This window comes from Eriocheir sinensis, unplaced genomic scaffold (assembly GCF_024679095.1).
Source record: "Eriocheir sinensis breed Jianghai 21 unplaced genomic scaffold, ASM2467909v1 Scaffold230, whole genome shotgun sequence".
NCBI lineage: Eukaryota > Metazoa > Arthropoda > Malacostraca > Decapoda > Varunidae > Eriocheir > Eriocheir sinensis.
The window spans coordinates 135934-146610 of NW_026111533.1; positions in this window are offsets into that span (position 1 = coordinate 135934).

Below are 10677 nucleotides of genomic sequence, written 5' to 3' on the forward strand. Positions count from 1 at the left end.
TGCCCTCTCTGGCCTCAACACTCAGAAGGCTTATAGACCCGATGGGGTGCCTCCTATTGTTCTTAAAATCTGTGTTTCCGTGCTGACACCCTGCCTGATCTGACTCTTTCATCTCTGCCTTTCAAAATCTACCTTACCTTCCTGCAGGGAGTACTCCTGCATACAGCTTGTGCCTCAGAAGGGTGACCGTTCCGATCCCTCAAACTACCGTCTTATAGCTCTACTTTTTCTGTCTTTCGAAAGCTTTTTATTGAATCCTTGACAAGGAAATTCTTCAGCGACTATCAACTTTTGACCTGTCTGATCGCCAGTATGGGTTCCGCAAGGGTGATCTTCTTGCATTCCTAACTGACTCCTGGTTATCATATCTTAGCCGTTTCGGTGGAACTTCTGCTGTAGCATTAGACATCTCGAAAGCTTTTGACTGACTTTGGCACATATGTTTGCTTTCTACGTAAACTACCCTGCTACTGACTCTATCCCTCTCTATGTACTTTTATCTCCAATTTTCTTTCTGGACGATCTCTCACTGCTGTGATAGACTTACACTGTTCTGCTCCTAAACCTATCAACAGTGGTGCCCCAAGGAACACAGTTATATCTCCTACTCTCTTTCTGTTGTCCATTAATAACCATTTCAAGAGGAGGCGGTGGCTGAGTGGTTAGCGTGCGGGTGCCGTGTCTAAGAGTACCCGGGTTTGCGTACCGCCCGCCGCTCAAAGCTTTTTTTAGATTTCTCTGTCACCGACGAATGGCCTAAGATTGTCCACATACTGTCCTGAAGACCACCTATCAACTGATCACCTATCAACCTGAACTTTAGATTCTCTCTTAAAGTAGGATCTGAGTTGAGTTCCGGAGGGCAGGATGACCCAAGCAAGATGGCGCCACTATAAACACTTGTCTGCGCCATAACAGTCTGGGGACGACCATTAGGCCCCCAAGAAACCTACCGGCGTCATAGAGATAAAAAAAACTTAGCCACTCCTACGCTAATGACTTGCATTACTCAACATCTTTCAACGCATGACCCTCCATATAGTAATTACATGACTCTCAGCTGGACGCTGCAGAACGCTTATCCTCAGATCTTACTATCAATTCTGAATGGAGGGGAAGGAACTTGGTATCCTTCAATGCCTCAAAAGCTCAAATTCTCCACGGTCAACTCGACAAATCTTCAAAATACCTATCCGTAGTTTTCGGCAACAAAAAGTTAGCACCTCCAACAATAAACATTCTCGGTCTGTCCTTAACTCAAAATCTTCACTGAACATATTCATATCTCCTCCCTTGCTAAATCAGCTTCCTCGACTTGGCCATTCTGTATCGTCTCTGCCAGTTCTTTTCCACCTACCAGATGCTTCCCATAGACAGAGGGCTTGTCCGCCCTTGTATGGAGTATGTATCTTATAATGTGTAATGGCTGCACACATACAGCTCTGCTAGACAGAGTAGAGTCAAAGCTTCTTCGACTCATCAACTCCCCTCCTCTTACCGGTAGTCGTCTACCTCATGAATTCCGCCGCAGTGTTGCATCTCTTTCCATCTTATATCGATATTTTCATGCTGACTGCTCTTTTGACCTTGCTAACTGTATGCCTCCCCACCTCCCGTGGTCCAGCTGCACACGATTTTTCACTTTTGCTCATCCTTATTCTTTCTAAATCTCTTTTTGCAAGATTTCACCAGCATCAAGGGTAGGCGGTGGCCGAAGTGATAGCGTACTGGACCCACATTCGCCGCGTGATGGACGACGCGGGTTCGAATCCTCACGCTACCACTCGGATTTTTCAGTCACCGCCGAGTGGCTTAAAACTACCCACATGCTGTCCTGAAGACCACCCATCAACCCGGACTCTAGAGGAAGCCGTCCAAGCGAATCAAGAACGAGTTCCTGGGGGCAGCATGAGCCAATGCAAGATGGCGCCACTATAAACACTCGCCTGCGCCAGAACGGGCTGGGCCGACCATCAGGCCCCACCTGGAAGAAGCCTTGGGCCGACCATCAGGCCCCACCGGGAAGATGCCTACCGGCGCGATAGGCAACAACGTAAAAAAAAAATAATAATAATAATAATCTTCATTCTTTTATTCCTTCTGCTGGAAAACTCCAGAAAAAAATGACGAAGTGAAATTGGAGAAGATATTTTTATCTAGGTGCTAGAAGTCCCTGGAATAATTAGAAGAAGCAGGAATGCGGCACTTTCTATTTTTGAAAGTGTTTTTGGTAAGTCGGAGAATAGATTTGGCACGACTCCGGGCAGAAATGTACAGATCGTGATTAGCGGGAGTGCGAAGGCTCTGGTACCGTTTGTGAGCTGCTTTTCTATCTTTAATAGCACGAGAACAAGCTTGATTAAAACAAGGATTTTTAGCATGAGTAGTAGATAAAGCTCGTGGAATGTGTGACTCAATGCCAGAGACATTTGAGTGTCTGTGTGTGTGTGTGTGTTATCAGATAAAACCAAGCTGTATATATCAGTAATCAAATATATCAAACACTTAATATCCTCCTTGATCTCACGAAGCAAAACATGACCAGAAACATTCCTGCAGCGGTGACGTCGCCATGTTTTGGTGTTTCCGTCCACTCGTCACTTGTGGAGCATCGAAGCCAGGTTGTCACACTCGCTTGTTAGGTGATCGTGCAAGTCAATCTGTGTTTTTATTAATATTACTTACAATACACCAACAGCTGTTTAAATAAAACCACGATAATGCTGATAAAGGCTACAGATAAATGGCATGCCAGGAACAGTTCATTAGAGAGAGAACTGCAGCCAAACATGTGTAAGGGACGCAGGCACCTACTTTTTTTTTATAAGGAGAGGAAGCCGCTCAGGGGGAAGAAAAGCAACAAAAAGGCAGTAGACGCTGCTCCTGCAAAGTGTGCAGTAAAAAGTTCTAAAGTTCTAACAGTGGACAGAATCATTTGGAGAACCCAGGGAAGCAGGAACCCTCAGTACATTCCTTGAAAAAATCGTTATTTTATTGAGATGTGACACTTTCATATAATGCAATTACCCCAATAAATACAGGACGGAGTACACGACTGGCCCCCAAACATGATCCTTCTTAGGTCACTCAAAATACTACAACCGTTGTGGCGGGCAAGAAGTTCCCACACCAACAATTGCGCATGCGCGGCCCCCACGCCCCAGAGCTGCAGACGATGGGAGTTGCTAAAGATTTTTTTTACAGCAAAAAAGGCAGGTCAGGAAGATAAAAAAAAAGCCCGCTGTCATTTTCATATCTCCTGAACCCCAAAGACCTCAGATTTTTTTGTAAGTGTTAGCCTATAGCGTCGGTAGGAATTCTTCACGGGCCTGGTGGCCGGCCCAAGTGCTTCATGGCTCAGGTAATTTTTATATTGGCGCCATTTTTATTCTTGGCTCATGCTGCCCCTCCGAATTCATTCTTGAGTCACTTGAACGGTTTCTTCTAGAGTCCGGGTTGATGGGTGGTCTTCAGGATAGCATGTGGGTAGTCTTAGGCCAGTCGGGGGTGACTGAAAAGTCCCAGTTGGTAGCGGCCGGATTCGAACCCGCGTCGTCCAGAACGTCTTGAATGCGGGGCCCGCATGGTAACCACTCAACCACACTGCCGAGAAGTGAATGAAACAATGGGCCATCGCGTCCAGTCAGCAGAGACTCATGTTACAGTGCTATACTTTGTGTGTACACTGTACCTTGACGCTGAGTGAACTGAGGACTGATTAGCGGACTGACTGCGGTATACGGTCTGGAGAACACATCAAGCACTGTAGGTCGCACAGATATATCTTGTTTTGGGTCTTGTGCCTTAAGGAGTCAGCCGTTGTTGCTACTTTGGAAACTTATCCTCCGGGGGAGTGTCTGGTCCACTACACCGGCACTACAGAGCAGTTCATCATCTTCCCAAGGCCTCCCCACCTGCCTCCACACACCGCATCCGTCGGGCCAAGTAGTGTTTCTCCGTCAAGTGTCCTGATGGGGTGGGTTGCTTACGGCTTACAGAAGTGTCTCCTCCCTTAGCCGTGTCTAGAGCGGTGGCCCCTGTTCATGCCTCCACACACTGCCTCCGTTGGGCCAAGTAGTGCCTCTCCGTCAAGTGTCCTGATGGGATGGGTTGCTTTCGGCTTACAGCAGTGCCTTCCCTCTTGGGTTGGGGGCCGAAATAATGACCACCAAATGGTTAATGGGGAGGGGCCTATTTGCAAAGGTAGTCTATACAATACGAAGGCAATATATAGAACACAACCAGTATATGTAACCAGTGTATGTCTGCGTGTGTCTGTATTACCATGGTGCCATGGCCGCGGCCAGAACCAGTATAGTCTGCAGTGCCACTCGTCTGAGCCATCGCGGCAGTCTCGGCAGCCGTTGCAGTGTAATCGTTTGTTGATACACGAACCATCCCGGCACCTGAACTCCCAGTGGCGGCAGTGCTCTGAGATGTAATAGTATTAGCAGTAGTAGTAGTAGTAGTAGTAGTAGTAGTAGTAGTAGTAGTAGCAGTAGTAGCAGTAGTAGTAGTAGTAGTCTTGATAACTCCTCGAACCTCTTTCTTCTCAATTTCTGCAACATTCGCGGTCTTCGCTCTAATTTTCATTCTGTGGAACATCATCTCTCCTCCTCTAAACCTCACCTTCTCTTCCTTACCGAAACACAGGTTTCTGAGGCTACTGACAGCAATCTCTACTCTGTTCCCTCCTAGTATCTCTATCCTAAATTTCAATCCAAAGCTGGATGTTGCGCCTGCGTGCGCAACGACATCACTTGCTCTCGTGCCCACGACCTTGACTCTTCTGAATTTTCCACCATCTGGCTAAGACTTCATTGTCATTCTATTACTAAATACATCTGTGCTGTTTATCTCTCACCTAACTCTACCAACTATGTAAAACTCTTTGACTAATTGAATTCTAAAGTGGAGCACATCTTGACCCACTCTCCCTTCGCTGAAATCTCCATCATAGGAGATTTCAATGTTCACCACCAGCTTTGGCTTTCATCCTCTTTCAATGACCATCTTGGTGAACAAGCCTACAACTTTGCTATCCTCAACGACCTAGAGCAGTTGGTCCAGCACCCTATACGTATTCCCGACCGTCTTGGAGATCGGCCCAACATTCTAGACCTCTTCCTTACCTCAAACCCTTCTGCTTATTCTGTCAAACTGTTCTCTCCGTTGGGCTCCTCCGATCACAATCTTATTTCTGCATCCTGTCCTATCGCTCTTGTACACCCTCTGGACCCACTGAAGAGGCGATGCTTCTGGCATTTTGCTTCAGCTCGGTGGGACGACCTGAGGATGTACTTTTCCGATTTCCCGTGGAATGATTATTGTTTCCAGGATAAAGACCCCTCTGTGTGTGCTCTGCGCATCACAGAGGTGATTGTCTCTGGAATGGAGGCATACATTCCTCGTTCTTTCTCTACTCCTTACGCTAAAAAGCCTCGATTTAATCACGCTTGTTATCGTGCTGTCAATGATAGAGAGGTAGCTCACAAAAGGTACCAGAGCCTTCAAACTAATGCTAATTATGAACTTTACATTTCTGCCCGAAATCGTGCCAGATCTATTCTCCGACTAACCAAAAATTCTTTCATTAATAGAAAATGTCAAAACCTTGCTTTCTCTAACTCTTCCCGTGACTTCTGTCATCTAGCCAAAAACTTCTCCTCCAACTTCACTTCTTCATCTTTCCCTCCACTCCTCAGTCCTGACGGCAACACTGCCGTCTCATCTATATCTAAGGCTGAACTCTTCTCTCAAACTTTTTCTAAAAACTCCACTCTGGACGATTCTGGGCATATTCCTCCTACTCATCCCCCCTCTGACTCCTTTATGCCTGTTATAAAGATTCTTCAAAATGATGTTTTCTATGCCCTCTCTGGCCTCAATCTTCAGAAGGCTTATGGACCTGATGGAGTGCCTCCTATTGTCCTTAAAAACTGTGCCTCCGTGCTGTCACCCTGCCTGGTCAAACTCTTTCGCCTCTGGCTGTCAACATCTACCTTTCCTTCTTGCTGGAAGTATGCCTTCATACAGCCTGTACCTAAGAAGGGTGACCGCTCCAGTCCCTCAAACTACCGTCCTATAGCTTTACTTTCTTGTCTATCTAAAGCTTTTGAGTCAATCCTTAACCGGAAGATTCAAAAGCACCTTTCCACTTCTGACCTTCTTTCTGATCGCCAGTATGGGTTCCGCAAGGGGCGTTCTACTGGTGACCTCCTAGCCTTCTTAACTGACTCTTGGTCATCCTCTCTTAGCCGTTTCGGTGAAACTTTTGCTATTGCACTGGACATATCAAAAGCTTTTGATAGGGTCTGGCACAAATCTTTGCTTTCTAAACTACCCTCCTACGGTTTCTATCCTTCTCTCTGTACCTTTATCTCCAGTTTCCTTTCTGACCGTTCTATTTCTGCCGTGGTAGACGGTCACTGTTCTTCCCCTAAATCTATTAACAGTGGTGTCCCACAGGGTTCTGTCCTATCTCCCACTCTTTTTCTGTTGTTCATTGATGATCTTCTTTCCAAAACGAACTGTCCTATCCATTCCTACGCCGATGATTCCACTCTGCATTACTCAACTCCTTTTAATAGAAGACCCACCCTTCAGGAACTTAACGACTCAAGGCTGGAGGCTGCAGAACGCTTAGCCTCAGACCTTACTATTATTTCCGATTGTGGCAAGAAGAATCTGGTGTCCTTCAACGCCTCAAAAACACAGTTTCTCCACCTATCCAGTCGACACAATCTTCCAAACAACTATCCTCTATTCTTTGACAACACCCAGCTATCACCTTCCTCAACACTAAACATCCTCGGTCTATCCTTAACTCAAAATCTCAACTGGAAACTTCATATCTCATCTCTTACTAAATCAGCTTCCTCGAGGCTGGGCGTTCTAAACCGTCTCCGCCAGTTCTTCTCCCCTGCACAGTTGCTGTCCATATACAGGGGCCTTGTCCGCCCTCGTATGGAGTATGCATTTCATGTGTGGGGGGGCTCCACTCACACAGCTCTTCTGAACAGAGTGGAGGCTAAGGCTCTTCGTCTCATCAGCTCTCCTCCTCATACTGATAGTCTTCTACCTCTTAAATTCCGCCGCAATGTTGCCTCTCTTTCTATCTTCTATCGATATTTCCACGCTGACTGCTCTTCTGAACTTGCTAACTGCATGCCTCCCCCCTCCCGGCCCTGCTGCACTCGACTTTCTACTCATGCTCATCCCTATACTGTCCAAACCCCTTATGCAAGAGTTAACCAGCATCTTCACTCTTTCATCCCTCACGCTGGTAAACTCTGGAACAATCTTCCCTCATCTGTATTTCCTCCTGCCTACGACTTGAACTCTTTCAAGAGGAGGGTATCAGGACACCTTTCCTCCCGTATTTGATCTTCCTTTCGGCCACCTCTTTTGTTTCTTTTTTAGGAACAGCGAGTAGCGGGCTTTTTTTTATTATTGTTTTCTTTTTTGTGCGCCCTTGAGCTGCCTCCTTTGTTGTAAAAAAAAAAAAAAAAGTAGGAGTGTTAGTAGTAGTAGTAGTAGTAGTAGTAGTAGTAGTAGTAGTAGTAGTAGTAGTAGTAGTAGTAGTAGTAGTAGTAGTAGTAGTAGTAGTAGTAGTAGTAGTAGTAGTAGTAGCAGTAGTAGTAGTAGTAGTAGTAGTAGTAGTAGTAGCAGTAGTAGTAGTAGTAGTAGTAGTAGTAGTAGTAGTAGTAGTAGTAGTAGTAGTAGTAGTTGTAGTAATAGTAGTAGTACTAGTAGTAGCAGTAGTAGTAGTATCAATAGTAGTAGTAGTAGTAGTAGTAGCAGTAGCAGTAGTAGTAGTTAAAATAGTAGAAATACAATAATTATGTTAATATTATTCGTGATACAAATAATAAGAGAAACTGCGAAATAATAACAATAACTAGACGCATAGCACTCGTAGAGTGCACACCTCCGCCAAAGATTGTCCTGAAAATTGGTATGGGCATCAACTGTGAGCCTATGCATCATATGGAAGCATTTGTTTCGAAATTTGATGATTTTTTTTTTGGAAACTCTGACCTTGGCCGAACTTTTGGAGGTCAAGGTCAAAGGTTAAGGTTAAGGCCATGCAAGGTGCGTCATTCCATGAGCTAAAATATGAACCAAGTCTGAAGTCTCTACGATGACGAGAACAGAAGTTATGGCCAATCTGACATTTTGTGCGACCTTGACCTTTGACATAAAAGATTTAATGGGTTCTATTCTGGATGGACTAGGTGCATCTTATGGAAGCATTTGATGAAATTCTATTTTTCGGAAACTTTGACCTTGGTCGAACTTTTTTTAGGTCAAGGTTAGAGGTCAAGGTCAAGGCCATGCAAGTTGCGTCTTTCCATGAGCTAAAATATGAACCAAGTCGGAAGTCTCTACGATGACGAGAACCGAAGTTATGGCCAATGACGTTTTTTGCGACCTTGACCTTGACCTTTAACAAAAAAATTAATTCGTTCTATTCTGGATGAACGCGAAGCTTCCCTGAAAAATTGGATGAGATATCCGCAAAATTGTGCCCAGGAGACTGTTAACGAACAAACAAATACATAAACATACTGACCGGACCGAAAATATCACCTTCCAACTCCGTTGGCGGAGGTAATAATAATAATCAATAATGATAAAAAACAATAAAATTGATAATCGGAATAAACCAAAGAAAAAAAGAAGAGAAAGAGAACTACAACCATGACAATGGATTCACTGGGAGGGGTTGCAGGTCTTAAAAGAGAGTCGGCGTCACAGTAGAAGTTTGAAGGTCACTGTTCAGCAGGCCGCCTTAGTGCACGGTCACACGGTCTTTGCTACTCACTAGGTCGACAGCCTTCCTCATCCGAGCCGTCCCTGCAGTGGACGCAACCAGCGCAGCGGTCCTTTTCACTGATGCAGCCACCGTCTCTACACTGCCACTGGCCCGCGCCACACCCGGCGTAATAGCACTCATTCAGCAGGCGGAGGGCAGGGGTTCAATGAGCAACAAGGAGAAAATTTAATAATAACATTACTCACCACGAGGAGTAGTCGTGGATATGGTGGTGGGAGTGGTAGCCGTAGTAGTAGAAGTTGTGGCGGGTGTGGTAGTAGTAGTAGTTGTGGTGGGTGTGGTAGTAGTAGAATTAGTAGTAGCAGTAGTAGTATTGGTGGTGGGTGTAGTAGACGGACAATTTTCTTTATCCGCAGCACAAAGGCCCCCACCGCAGTCGACTTGCGACGGTGCACACGTAGTTGTAGTAGTAGTAGTAGTAGTAGGAGGAGGAGGAGGAGGAGGAGTTGTGGTGGTGGTGGTAGTGGGTGTGGTAGCGGTAGTGGGACAGTTGTCTTTATCCGCAGCACAAAGACCGCCACCGCAGTCGACTTGCGACGGTGCACACGTAGCTACTCAGGAAAAAATAACTTCAACAAATCAAAAGTCACAATGATACACAACACCAACGCATATTGCCGTGTAAGCCTAAAAAGTCGAAATCACCAATCTAAACAAATTAACTCTCAGGAAAAGTACAATTGGCTTTACACACACAGCACACAGTGAGGTGGGAGCAGAGCGGGGATTCAATGAGCAACCAGGAGAGAAGGGAATGACATCACTCACCAGGAGGAGGAGTGGCGGTAGTAGTGTCGGTGGGGGCAATCGTAGTAGGACACCTTTCTTCATTCGCAGCACACGAGCCGTCACTGCAGGTGAACTCCGTCGGTGCACACGTAGCTACAGACAGGAAACATAACTTCAACAAAATTAAAAGTCACAGTCATATACAACACCAACGCGTATTGCTGTGTATGTCTAAAAAATCTGTCACAAATCTAAACATTGGCTATCAGGAAAAGTACAGTTGGCTCCACACAAACATATACTGAACATTTAATGAGGAAAAACAAGTATTACTGCAATGCACGTCCCCGTGTCAGTCCCTAACGCCACCGTAGGTTGTGACATCTGCCTAGCCCTAGATAGGTAATCATATAAATCCTGCCACTTGCCATATTTTGGGGTTGATTGGACCCCAAGGGAAATAAAATACACAGAAAATCAGGTAATGATTTTATTGAAAGACTTAAGCTAGTCATTTGATGTCTAAGGTCTCCTCTATAATTTCAACTTCTATATTAGTAGAACACAGAACTTTGAAATTCTGAAAAATATATTTCAAAAAAACTTTCTCATTTATTTAGTTACATTTAAAAAAAAAACATATGTATAACAATAATCCCCTGACCCCAGGGCATCCTTTGTCTAGCAAATATAAGTGGAGGGATGAGGTAATCCACCTTGAAGACAGCAGCCAGCAGACCCTGTTGGAAGATAGTGGAAAAGTGTTTTGAAAAATGGGATTTTTTTTCTTCCTTTTTTTAGTAATTTCTTTTCTGGTATATTCAACGCTTATAAACCCATATATTAGTGACTTATAATGGATGAAAATAAAGATATAAGCCAAGTAAGGCATTAAAAACACCTTGCTTCATATTTTCATGATAATTACCTGGTCTTACCTGCAGTCCTAGCAGAGAAGGTAGCTGTGGCGCGTCCACATATGGGGATGCTGCAAGAAGCACAGTCGGACCACACTTTGGTGTCATTACTTCTGGGGAAAAAAGTTACAGCTCCTTTTCTTTTTTCCCCAGTGTCTTTCCTCATCCCCCCAACATACATGGGTCCCAGGT